General features: G+C 37.7%; 1 non-coding gene across 1 annotated transcript; it reads right to left on the reverse strand.

Annotated features, from left to right (window-relative positions):
• Nucleotides 1–14511: 14511 nt before the first annotated feature.
• Nucleotides 14512–14615, reverse strand: LOC121988200. Its single transcript, XR_006113937.1, has one exon. It is a non-coding gene; the product is annotated as a small nucleolar RNA R71 (small nucleolar RNA).
• Between the last annotated feature and the right edge of the window lie 234 nt (nucleotides 14616–14849).

A 14849-nucleotide genomic window follows, 5' to 3' on the forward strand; every position in this document is an offset into this window, starting at 1 on the left:
TTGTGACTACTAATTGTGACCCTTCACAATATATGATAATGTCCTTCTATCCTTGACATCTAGATTGATTAAATTGAGGCATAGATTGTGTCATCCTCTAATCAATCTATATCTTGAACTCCAAGAAGACTCACTCTAAACAAATGAGCTCAATATCTCATATTGACTCATTTGGGCATGGTCATGCACTTAGTGGTCTCACTCTATCAAGAATAATGGTGTCACTCCCGTCATATAGGAGGGATAGATCCCATCTACATCATTCACATCCCTCCGCATAATTTGTTACATACCCAGTAATCGCCTTTATGGTCCACCCAGTTACGGGTGACGTTTGACGAAGCCAAAGTATGCAACTCCTTATGTAGGGAACCATGGCGACTTCAAGTCCAAGGACTAATAGTCATACTAATAGCACATGAGAAAGTATATGACACTCATATAACGATCCATGATACTTTCTCATGGCGGTCATTCAGTATACATTCTCCAATGCATACCCATGTGTCAACTTGATATCTCTATATCCATGACTTGTGAGATCAAGTCATCGAGTTAACCTACATGCTAGTCTCGTCACATTAACATTGTCCCTGAATATTAATACTTGACTAGGAATGATTAAGAGTAGTGTTCTCTATATCATCTCACAATCAATTCAACCAATCGATTGATATAGATAAGAAACTTCTACTCAAGGACGCTATTATACTTAGTTATTTGGCACCAATACAAGTAAGTATAATAACCATAAAGAAATACCTTTATAAATATATAGGAATATGATACATCGAGTCCATACAACAATCATCATATGATTGGCTCTAGGGCTCTAACTAACAGCAAGATGACAAAGACTCCATTTAGTGGACATGGTGAAAGGGCTAATGATCTGTTAGAACTTATACATACTGATGTATGTGGCCCTTTCAAAATAGCAGTTAGAGGAGGCTATCATTACTTCATGATTTCAGTAGATACGGCTATGTGTATTTGATGAGACACAAGTCAGAATCCTTTGAAAAGTTCAAAGAATTCAAGAATGAAGTACAAAACCAACTTGGTAAGAGTATTAAGATGTTTTGATCAGATCGAGGTGGGGAATACCTTAGCCAAGAGTTTCATGACCATCTCGTTGAGTGTGGGATAATATCTCAACTCACTCCACCTGGAACACCACAATGGAATGATGTATCAGAAAGGAGGAATCATACTTTATTAGATATGGTACGATCGATGATGAGTCATACAGATCTTCCTACTTCCTTCTGGGGACATGCTATAGAGACAGCCACTTTCACACTTAACCGAGTTCCATCCAAGGTGTAACACCCACTAAGCTTTTAAGATAAGTATATGAATGTAGGATTTTGCCTTAGAAAAATAAAAGGAAGTGGGTTGAAGCAAAAAGAAATAAAATGAAATAAAAAGAAGAGGAGGTCAAGGATTGAACCTTGAACCTCTTATATTATAATTTATAGAATTAATTAGTAGAAACCAATTGGGATAGAGAGAAGATATTGATAGCAAAGGAGGGAAACTCATGATAAGGGTGAGAGTAAAAGTTAGCCAAAAGAAAACAAGAAAAGAGCAAGAGAAAGGCAACTTGCCTTCCTTCCTTCTCTCCCTCTTTCTCTCTTCTCTTGCCGAAAATAAAAGAGGCTAATTAAGGGGATTCATTCCCCCTTATTTCACCATGAATGATGAGGATAAATAAATAAATAAAAATAAAAAGAAAATAGAAAAAAAAGGCTAAGGGAGAAGGAAAGCAAAAACTAATTTTGCTACTTCTTCCTCCTTAACATAAAGGGGAGCAAGAAAAGAGAAGAATTCTAATTTTTCTCTCATTTCTCTCATTCTCCCCTCTCCATCACCGAGAACCTCAGTCCCCTCTCCTCCATCTTCAGCCCCAAGCCAAGGTTTTCTCCTAAGAAAGCCTAAGATACAAGGAGGACTTAACAAGAGAAACAAGGGAAGGGAACTAGAAGAAGAGGCTACTTCTCCCATCACCATACCTTAGATCCACAAGCGAAAAGGATGTAAGCTTCCCCTCACCTGTGGTACAAGGCTTTTTATGTGATTTTCGGATTTTATGAGGATTAGAAAACCTAGAATAGAATTTAAGAAAATTCGGCCAAAGAAGAGTTTCAAATCTAGGAAGGTTTAAACAAGTCATCATTTCATGATATTTTTCTATGCTATGTAGGAAGGTTTTCCTTCATGTTTTTATACCTATATGATGCTTGGTCAGAGGAATACCTAACCCTAGAATTTCGGCCAAAAATGTTTTAAAGAGGTTAGGGAAATCATTGTTTAACCAAACTAGTACAAGATTCCCTCCATGAATTACTAAGGATCTTTTATTGGTTTTTCTTGCTTGAAAGTTACTTGGAACCAAAGGAAATCCCCTCATATGTTTCGAACAAGAAAAGAGCTTAGGGTTAGGAAGACCTTTAAAATTTAAGTAACCATGTTTATATGATAGAATATAGAGTTCTCTTAAAGAATTGCATGTTGAATATTGCTAGAAATTCATGAACTCTTCATTAAGATTTTCGGCCATGTTAAGATGGATAGCTTAGGAAAGCTTAAACAAAATTTTAACATGCTCAAGACCTCTGTGATATTAAGATATGAAAGTGGTTTAATGCTCTCATGCTTAATTAGGGTATAGAGAATTTAGTTACATGATATATGACTTGTAAGGTCACAAGGGTCCTAGCTTGTTTATGAACCAAATTTGTATATGATGTTCTTAGTAATTTTTGCCATGAAACTTACTTAGGTTTTCCATGCTTTAGGCCACTTAAAACCTAGTTTAGAGAATGGTAGGTTTCGGCCATGAGGAAAAATAAAATAAAAAGGAAAGAAACCTAGGAAGCCTAGGACACAATGCACATGTATGTTTATTATGCTTGTCTTTATACATGCTATGAAACTTGTATGACTTCCTATGCTTTTAGGCTACTTGAAACAAAGTTAACCACTGATGGGTCTTGGCCAAGTAGGGTTTAAATGACCTAGAGGCCTTAGAATTGAAACCAATTGTGTTAAAAATGCTTCTTATGGAAATATGATAATGTGTTGATTGTGTCACATGCTTGTATAATTTTTCCATGACCTAAATGGACCATTATAGGTCTCGGCCATGAAGGGATAGATGCCCTAGAAACCCTAGAACAAAATTTAAATATGCTCATGTCACTCTACATGAAATATGACAAGTAGAAAGCCAAAGTTCTCATGCTATATGTTGCTTAATGACCTAAAATGAGGCTAGGGTAAGTTTCGGTCATACCCTTTGTATGATACCTTATTATGAATTTATACATGATGTTAGTTCAAGTTCACATGCTTGTATGCTTGTTTTTAGCCCTAATGAATACTTGTGAAATTTTGGCCATGACATATGTTAAGGGCTTGAAGAACTTAGGAATTAGCTCAAATATGATTACTATGTTACTTGGAAGAAAAATGCTATAAATATGGTGTAAGGTTTCCATGCTTTCATGACATTTGGGACCTTGTTTCACACCTGATAAGGTTATGCCACATGAAGTTTAGGGACTTGGAGAACTTAGAAACCAAGTTAATCATGCTTATAATGCTTCCTATGAAATTGATGTGATGATAATTTAGGTTCCACATGCTTGGAGGTTGTTTTTACCTAAATTGAGATCTAAGGGGGTTCGGCCATGATAAGAACCCAAGGGATTAGGAAGCTTAGAATCCAAGTTAACTATGTTACCATGTTTCTTATGATAGTATAATCACATGATACACCCTTATGCTTAAACATGTATGCTTGTGATTCATACTTTCCATGATATGACATGTGCTAGAAATATGCATGCTTTTATGATATGCTATGTGGATAGAAATATGCATGATTTTATGATATGCTATGTGGTGAAAATATGCATGCTTTTATGATATGCTATGTGGTGAAAATATGCATGCTTTTATGACATGATGTATGCCTAAGTGATGCATAACTTTATGATATGATGTATGCCTAAGTGATGCATACTTTTATGACATGATGTATGCCTAAGTGATGCATACTTTTATGATATGATGTATGCCTAAGTGATGCATACTTTTATGATATGATGTATGCCTAAGTGATGCATACTTTTATGATATGATGTGTACCTAAGTGATGCATGCTCTTATGATGTGTGATATGTATTAGTATGACATGTACCTTACTTTATATGGCTTGTACCAAGGGTGGGCTCCATGAGCGCCCCGGGGTCGATGGAATAAGACTCGGGCCTCGTTAGGGATGGGCTCCTAAGTGCCCCTAGGTCGATGGAGTAAGACTCGGGCCTAGTATGTTTGCCTTGTAGGGTTCAAGACTTGCTACCTTGGACCTACATAGGTTGCACGCAATATGTAAGTGGTACATAGCCGGGATCCCCTTTAAGTTGAAAATATGTTCAAGTATATATGTAAGAAGAAATGGTTTTAAAGATCATGAGACATACACATGTTTTTCGGATACATGTTTTCAAAATCATATTGCATATACCTTATGATCATGTTGTGATGATGCTATGATTTATGATATGCCATGATTAGATATGATTATGTTATGTTTCATGCTATGCTTGATATGCCATGCTACCTTATGATGATGTTATGATATGCCATGATTAGATATGATTATGTTATGTATCATGCTATGATTTAAGAGATGATATGCCATGACTAGTTATGATTTTGTTATGTTGCATGATATGCTTAAAGAGTATGATATGTTATGCCATGACTAGTTGAGATCATGTTATGTTGAGATATTCTTTGATCATGTGATGATTTTCAGTTTTAGTGAGTAGGAAAGGAACTTACTGAGCCATGAGTGCTCATAGCTTACTTTCCTTGTACCACAGATAAAGGAAAAAGCTGGATGAGCTAAAGGAGCAGCAGGAGAGGCAAGGAGATGTGTGTGGCGGTGGCTAGGCAACCAAATAAGAACCTGCTTTAAGAACTTTTAAGAATGACGCTTTGGTTTCGTAAATTGTAGTACTATATGGGTAACTTGATGTTATGTTTCTATTTATCTTGTTATCATGTTATGAAAACCATATTAGTGTAGTTCAGATTTGAAAACAAAAGAAAAGTTTTATTAAACTAAGAAAAAAAATAATTTTAAGTCTTCCACTGTAATATGTACATAGAGTATCGTAGCCCCGTCCCTTAGGGTTAGCAGGGAGGGCGGGCGTTACACAAGGCTTTCATAAAGACACCATATACGATATGGACAAGGAAGAGTCACAATATATCTTTTATGAAGATTTGGGGTTGTGAGGCTTATGTTCGACGATAAGTCTCAGATAAACTAGGACCCAATAAGATAAGTGCTACTTTGTTGGATATCCCAAGGAAACAAAGGGATATTACTTCTATAATCCCACACATGGCAAGGTGTTTGTTGCCAAGACTTGTGTATTTCTAGAAAGGGAATTTATTTCTAGAAAAACTAGTGGGAGTGAAGTCGATCTTGAAGAAGTTCAAGATACTAGCACTGACACCTTGATGAAAATTGAATAGGTACCACAAGATGTTATGGATCAGGATTTTGTTGCACCACAAGAGGTTATGGAACAACAACCTGTTCAAGTAGCACATGCTCTACGCAGATCTAATAGGATTCGTCGTCAACCTGAGAGATATTCATTTCTCTTGTTTGACCATGGTGATGTAGAGCTTATTGGTCTTGATGAGGCTACATCTTATCAGGAAGTTGTACAGGGCCCAGATTCTCAGAAATGGCTAGAGGCCATGAGGTCCAAAATGGAATCCATGTACACTAACCAAGTATGGGCTTTGGTTGATCCACCTGAAGGGATTAAATCCATTGGGTGTAAGTGGGTCTTCAAGGTAAAGACTGACATGGATGGAAATATGCATACCTATAAAGGTAGATTGGTGGCTAAAGGATTCAAGCAGATTCATGGTATAGACTATGATGAAACCTTTTCACCAGTTGCGATGCTCAAGTTCATTCAGATCATGCTTGCTATTGCTGCTTACTATGATTATGAGATATGGTAGATGGATGTTAAAACCGCATTTCTTAACGGAAATCTACTTGAGGATGTGTACATGACACAACCTGAGGGTTTTGTAGATCCAGAGCATGCTGGAAAAGTTTGTAAGTTACAAAGATCCATTTATGGATTGAAGCAAGCTTCTAGAAGCTGGAATCTTCGATTCGATGATGCGATCAAAATATTTAGTTTCATTAAGAATGAAGATGAACCTTGTGTCTACAAGAAGGTTAGTAGGAGCACAGTTATCTTTCTCATATTGTATGTAGATGACATACTTCTCATTGGAAATGATATCCCTACTCTTCAGTCAGTGAAGACTTGGCTTGGGAATTGTTTTTCAATGAAAGACTAAGGTGAAGCAGCCTACATTTTAGGTCTTAAGATCTATAGAGATAGATCTAAGAGATTGCTTGGCCTAAGCCAGAGTACATACATTGACAAGGTGCTTAAACATTTTTCTATGGAGAATTCCAAGAAGGGATTCCTACCTATGTCACATGGTGTGAGTCTTTCGAAGACTCAATGTCCTTCTAAGGTAGAAAGGGACTGCATGGATCAGATCCCTTATGCATCTGCTATAGGGTTGATCATGTACGCCATGCTTTGTACTCGCCCAGATGTCTCGTATGCATTAAGCATGGCGAGCAGATACCAGTCAGTTCCAAGTGAAGGTCACTGGACAGCAGTCAAGAATATTCTTAAGTACTTGAGAAGGACTTAAGATTATTTCTTGATCTTTGGAGACGATGAAGAGCTTGCTGTAAAGGGTTACAGCTATTGCTGTAAAGGGTTACAGTGGTGCAAGCTTCCAAAATTGACAAGGATGATTCTAGATCGCAGTTAGGACATGTATTGTACTTAAATGGTAGTCTTAGGTATTGGATACTACAATGATTTGAGGGATCATCGATATATGAGATATGATGATATGCAGAGTCCCAACCGATGCTAACATTGCGAATCTTTTGACCAAAGCTTTGGCATAGGGAAAGCATGATGGTCACACTAGGTCAATGGGTATTCGATATCTCAGGGATTGACACTAGTGCTAATGGATTGTTAGCATTAGCCCTAGTACCAATTATGAGATGATTGTAAAGGGCTCATTTTGTATCATATATCACTATTAATAAAAGGCAAAGGTTATTGTTATTATATTTATTGCAGTTCAGTGCCGATTGAATAAATATAATAATGCCCTTGGGTAGTAGGTTCTTATCTACAATAATATATTGGTTGAATTGATAGTGAGATATTGTAGAGAACACTACTCTTAACTATTCCTAGTCAAGCATTAATATACAAGGATAATATTAATGCGTTGAGACTAGCATGTAGGTCAATGGATGATTTGATCTCACAAGTCATGGATATGAGATATCAGGTTGACACATGGGTATATATTAGAGAATATATACTGAATGACCCACCATGAGAATGTTTCACGGATCATCGTATGAGTGTCATAAACATTCTCATGTGACTATTGGTATGAATAGTCCTTAGATTTGAAGTCACTACGGTTCCCTACATAAGGAGTTGTATACTTTGGTATCGTCAAACGTCACCTATAACAGGGTGGAATATAAAGTCGATCACTGGTATGCAATAAATTATGCAGAGGGATGTGAGTGATGTAGATGGGATCTATCCCTTCCATATGACGAAAGTGATATCTGTGGGCCCCTTGCTTAGTAGGACACAAGAAAGCATGGTCATGCGCAAATGAGTCAATATGAGATATTGAGCTTATTTGATTGAGTGTGTCTATTTGGAGATTAAGAAACACAAAGATTGATAAGAGGATGACACGGTCTATGCCTCATTGATCAATCTAGATATCAATGATAGAGGGACCAAGTCATACAACATGATAGCCACAGAAAGGTTAGGTCGGATCACGAATTTCTCATCACTTGGGTAGTAATGATGCCTTGCTAGATGCCACTCATTGCTTATGTATCACAAATGTTGATTTGGATACATTGCCAACGTTACGAGAGCCTACATGGTCACACACAAAGAACAAGTAGATATGGAGATGGGTATTTTAGTTTTACTAAAATACAAAGGATATTAAGAATAATGGGTAAATCCAAAGTGTTGGTGTCATCTTAGTGGTGATTGGCACTAGTGCTAGTGGAAGATTGTTAGTAATTAGCCCTAAGAGCCAATCATGAGATGATTAGGCTTTTTAGATTAATCATTGAGTTAGACTTGAATGAACCCACTCATTGGATTAAGTGTAATCCGAATTAGACTCATTGAGTTAGACTCAAATAGATCCAATTGTTGGATTGAGTCGAATTGCATGGGAATCAATGGGTTAGACTCATTGGGTGAACTTGAGTTCACCAAGGAAGTTGAATGGTAAAAATTCAACCATTGGATTGAATGGTTGATTTTGAGCCATTGGATTAGAAGATGGAAGGGTGGAGACTCTTTGTGTTCCATGGGATGACTATAAATATCATTTGGATGATATTTTTCATAAGATTTTCATCACTTGAGAAGGTGAAAGGTCTCTTTGCTTCTTCTTCTTCCTCCTTCCCCTTGCTTGGCCGAACACACCCCTTGAGGTTGCTAGCACAACCTTTGTGTGTTCTTCTCCATCTTGTTGAGTTTGTGAGACAAACGAAGGCAGGGCTTGTTCGTGTGGATACCGTAGAGGCGCGAACAATTGATCGTGTTGTGATCCGAGCTGTCGAGAGATCGTGAGCACGCTTCAAAGGTATAACTCTATCATGTCTTTAGATCTAACTTAGTATAAGATTATGTTTCCCTTCGCATAGATCTTCTGGAGGAAATAGGTTTTTTCCGCTGCACGTTTGTGTGTTTAAGCAACCTATTCACTTACAGATTACCTCTATGGTTATAGCAAGGTAGCTACTGCTTGAAATAATGGTCGAAGCTAGGGCATGGCGACATCAGGTTTGCCCCAATGATGGAAGGGAAAGGAGAATGACTAATCCCCTATGGTAGTTGTGATGCTAATTGCTTCCACGGCTGGTGGCGCCAGTTGCGGAATTTCCCTGGTGAAGAAGTCACAACATCAATGATCAGAAGGCTGCTAATGGTGATGAGTCAAAAGAAATAGGGTATGGGATGAAGGAGATCAGCCACGAATGGCATGGCTCTGTGTGCATCTACACCAACGATGGGCTTCTGATGGCCAACGACGACGACGATGCTAGGTCACGTAAGGTTGTGCCACACAAGAGAGGATAGCACCTCCCTGCTCTTGGACGAAGACAACCCATGCAAGGGAGGGTAACTCAGAGAGCTCAGCGGCATATCCATCTTCGGCGATCGAAGGAGAGGAAAAGGAGGTGGCATCTGCGGTGGTTTGAGCAAGAGAGCGGAAGAAGAGGAATTAGGGCACTTAGGCTTTTACAACCATACTTAAGTTTAAGTTAATTAAATCCTAAGTTAATTCTTCAATCAACTCTCACTTAAATGGTTATTCCAAACAAGCTTCCTTATAGCCCAATAATTGATCCCCTTAAAACGTCACATACGGACTTCATTTAAATCCCAAACAATTTCTAAAAAAATCTAAAAAATCTAATAAGAGTATTTCTCAAATAACCTTATTATTTAATTATTATTTGGGTGTCATATTTTACATTTTCCTCCACTAACAAAAATTTAATCCCTAAATTTTCTGCTCAACTCAGGAATCCTCATCGAAGGGTAACAACTAAGCAACACACCCATATACTACATCCTAGAATCATGAACAAATCTTCAACCGTGAGGGATCAAAGATTCCCTTGTAAAACTACTTGAGCAACTTCCAAGTAGATAGTGATGACCCTGTGGTTTGAGCTCACCATGCTTCCGCTACTCCCACACTACTGTCTAGCCAACTGTGGGTAAATCAACTACCTCAGAAATCCATAACACGCACTATCAGCAGATCCTCTAACATCTATATAGTATACTTAGACTGTCCATCTGTCTAAGGGTGGAAAACTATACTAAATTAGAGCTTTGTACCCAAATCCTGTTATAACCCCTGCCAAAATCACAATGTGAATCACAAATCTCTATCCGATATAATACTCAGACATGACCCATGAAGTCAGATAATCTCTCTACAGTATAACTTTGCTAAGCGATTCAAAGGGTCTACCCAATAAATCAATAGAAAAGGAGCAAATTTAGTCATCCAATCAACGATTACCCAAATCACACCATATCCTCTCTGTATCCTGGGAAATCTCACAACAAAGTCCTTCATAATAAGCTCCCATTTCTATCCCAGTATTTGTATCTACTGAAACAATCATGCTAATTTCTGACGTTTAGCCTTCACTTGCTGGAATACTAAACATCAAATTACAAAATCCGTGATGTCTTTCTTCATGTCATTCCACCAATAGGAACATTCCAAGTCTCTATACATTTGGATACCATCCAAATATATCTCAAATCTAGATTAGCGTGCTTCTTGGAGTAACTCCTCCCGGACAGGATGAGACACAAGAAACACATAATCTCCCACGAAGATAATGAATCCCATATAAATGATGTCTCCCATTTTTAGCATGAAAATGGTAGCAACTAACTCCAAATCATGAGTTGGATAATTTTTCTCACGGTCTTTTAGCTGTCAAGAAAAAAATATGGTACTACTTGGCCATGCTGCTTCAAAACTGCACTTAATTCTTAGTACGATACTTCTGTATAGAGTATAAATCCATCTACACGAGAAGGTAAAACTAAGAGGGGTGCAGTTATCAGCTTTTCATTTCCGTTCCTAAAACTGGTCTCACAAGCCTCTGTCCAGAAAAATTTCATTCCTTTCATAGACAATATAGTCAACGACATAACAATGCCAGAGAAACCCTCAACCAATCTTCCGTAATATCCAGCCAAACCAAGGAAGTTGCGAGTCTCCTATATAGAATTCGGCTACTCCCAACTGGTAGCAGCCTCTATCTCCTATGGATCCACTGATATGCCCCTGCTCGAGACAATGTGTCCCAAGAATTCCCATAGAAGATAGTCCAACATGCGCATTTACTAAACTTCGTATAAAGATGTTCTCATCAAAGCATCTCCAGAAGTATGAGAGAATATTGTTCGCGATCCAACTCAGATCAGGAATATATCACAATATTGTCAATGAAGACAATTACAACTGATCGAAAGTCCCTAGGAATACTAGATTCATCGAGTCCATGAAAACATCTAAGGCGATGTAAGCCTAAATGGTAAACCAAGAACTCATAATATAAATACAATGGACATACTCAACCGTAAGATTATTGACAACAAGTCTATAATCTGATCACCAACTACAAATCACTAAATCCATAAATATCAAGACATACTACTCCTCATGTCACTATCAACATCAAACACTAAATAATAAACTACCAAGTCAATAAACTATCAACATCACTATCCACTAATAGAGTAACATAAAATCACATATCACAACATTTAGATGTTATGTAAAAGGATATCCACCAATAAATCATCAAAAATTAACATATCACAATATCTGATCTAACAATATCCAACAATCTCAAACTATCTTCAACATCAACTATACTTGATAATTTCCCAGTAACCAATTCTCATTATGGTGTACTATCAAAATATAGAAATATATCATCATCCTACCTATATATAACTACTGAAGTCCAAGGGATATCTCTTGACTTCCTGATTGATAATCTACTCTCCAAATGGTAGAGATATGGTCAATCCATGAGATATGAGTATAAAAACTCTACTAATCATATCCAAAAATATCTAAAGAGTATGCAAAATCTCATCCTTTCCAATATTCAAATATCTATAGTAAAGGAATAATAATCCAAAGTCCAAAGGGTCACTCAACCTCCTACTGAAAGTCTACTCATCAGAGAATATCACCACAAATATCACAATCATACACATAAGTTGTCCTCCGATAACTGCCATCAAAATTTTGAACACTATGATTTGACATATAGACTTCAAGACCTTTAATATGGTCAAGGTCATGAGCTACTTATGGAGACAATGCTAGTTGGGTCAACTAACCATTGTCTTGTAACACATCCGACTACACCTGCTCTACTAAAGGTTCGAGAACCTATAGCGACAAGCCATGCACACAAGGGTAGAGGAGCACTATTGATCTGCGTAAATATTATGATCGTTTATGCATGTTTGAACGCACATTCACTTACTTTATGTGTATATATTCTTTGTATGATCATCTCTTTTACCATACACTCATCATAAATACTCTTTTATTTGGAGATATGTTCTTTGTTTGGTTTTGTGCTGATAGGGATAACTTTCGGAGCAAAAACAGTGATTGTCGATGCACCGGAACGAGGTAGAGAACACATTCGTGCAACCTCGCATGACCGTGTGGCCAAATAGAGGAAGAATAGTGCACGGTCGTGCAACTTTTCACGGCCGTGCGCCCAAACAGAGATTGATCCATGCACGGTCGTGAAAATCTACATGGTCGTGACCCCCACGAGCAGTAGCCAAGCCATGCATGGTGGTGTCCCAGGAGCAGTGCCCCAGATCCACACGGTCGTGCCAATTGGCACGACCGTGTAGCTTGACCCGAGGCAAAAGAAGGCATAGTCATGCCACATTTGCACGGTCGTGCCACGGCGCCGTGCCCTAGCCTATAAAAAGGGTTCTAACCCTTCTCCTCGGAGGGAGCGAGCCGTTAAAGGGAGAATTGCCTTGGTACCATTCCACGCCATCCAGGACCTCCGTCCAGTGATCCTTCATCACCACATCAACTCCAGAAGCAAAGGATTGGATCCGAAGATCACTCGTCATCATTAGATAAGCATCCTTTCTCTTTCTCTCTTCTTGTTTGAGGATTATATACTTAATTACATTATGTCTTCGGGTTTTTCTCCGACATCTATGGAGTAGATTTCTTGTTCTAGGATTACGGAGTAGTTGTGGATTGGTTTTGATGTAAGACTCATATTTATGCCTTTATTCATTGGATGATTTCGCTTGCTTTGTTTCAACTACTATGCATGAGACTTGTCGCTAGATTTCCATATCGTATTAATTGATTGTGTAGGAATTACTAACCTCATAGAGAGAGTATCTTAGATCGTATACCCGAGGGGCCCTAGTGACAGGGGTAACCCGTTCACGGACATCTAGGGTATTTCCTTGAAAGGAGAGGCAACTTCTCCACAAGGAAGTAAGAGACCAAACCAAGCCCTTATTTCTATCCTTAATGACACCAATTAGAGTCGCGTTCTTGTGATCTACCGAGGCTCTCTAGTCACAAGAGTTAACCGTAATAGGATTTCACAGGGATCTTCTCTATTTAGTACTTAAGGATAGTTACTTTATCTTCCAACGAATGTATGTTGATGGACAATAAGTAAAGGATAAAACGTAATACATCAATACCACCACAATGTAACCGAACTCCTAGAACTCTTCATAAAATAAGTTAATTACTTTCTCTTTACTAGTTCTCATTTCTGCTTCCCAATCTCTTTTCTTTAGATAACTTACAACCATTGATAGTTTAGCTAATCCTAAGTGAACCATTGCTAGTGCTTATAACCAGTCCTCGTGGGATCGATAATCTTTATTACTGACGACGAATCCATGTACTTGCGGAATCGTAACAAGTTTTTGGCGTCGTTGCCGGAGACTGCGTCTATAACATTAGTAAAAATTATATTGGATTAGACTAGACTTTGTTTTTTTTCTTTATCTCTCTTTTTTCTAATATTATGCATTTCAGAGATAAATAATTTTATTTTTATTTTTCTTTATTTTCTGCATTTTTATTGAAATGCTAATATATATATATATATATATATATATAATAATAATAATAATAATAATAATAATAATAATAATAATAATAATAATAATATTTTAACTCTTTTCTTTATTTTATTTCATTTTATTTTATTTTGTTTAACTTTACACTCACAATATTCCATATCTTGTTCTTGCATACGAAGACCTAATATTTCAGGACAACTTTTACCATTCGATCCACAGATCGATAGGACTTTCCTAAGAAGAAGCAACTTACAAAAAGCATTTCAAGCCGAACATGAATCTTCAGAAATGACTGACAAACTATTGAAGGATTACGCAACACCTTATGCACGAGGGGTTCGGTCTAGCATCACTCGACCGCCTATCGAAGCTAACAATTTTGAAATTAAGCCTGCCGTAATCCACATGGTTCAGCATAATTAATTTGGAGGAGGAATGCACGATGATCCAATCCATCACTTAGAGCTTTCTACGAGATTTGCGCTACTATGAAAGTGAACGGGATCCCTCTAGAATCAGTAAGGTTACTTCTTTTGGATTTTCCCTGAAAGACAGAGCCAAGCAGTGGCTAAATTCTCTTCCAGCAAACAACATAATGTCTTGGGAGCAGTGTGAGTAGAAATTTATGGACAAATTCTACCCGCCAAGCAAAACTACCCACATGCGGAATTTGATCACAAGCTTCAAACAGATAGAATCAGAATCATTATTTAAAGCCTAAGATAGATTCAAAAGTATGCTGAGACAATGCCCCCATCATGGCCTTGAGAGATGGTTGGTTCTATTCACATTCTATAATGGAATCAAATATCACACGAAGGTATCCCTCAATTCTGCAGCAGGAGGAGCATTAATGAACAAGAGCCTTGGTGAAGCTAAAGAGATCATAGAGAATGTGGCACAGAACCACCATCAGTAGGCAACCGAAAGATCTGGTAGTTCTTTCTCAAGGAATCCAATAAAGGCATCAGGAAAATTCGACGTAGATGCAGTCACACT

This window comes from Zingiber officinale, chromosome 5B, assembly GCF_018446385.1.
Source record: "Zingiber officinale cultivar Zhangliang chromosome 5B, Zo_v1.1, whole genome shotgun sequence".
NCBI lineage: Eukaryota > Viridiplantae > Streptophyta > Magnoliopsida > Zingiberales > Zingiberaceae > Zingiber > Zingiber officinale.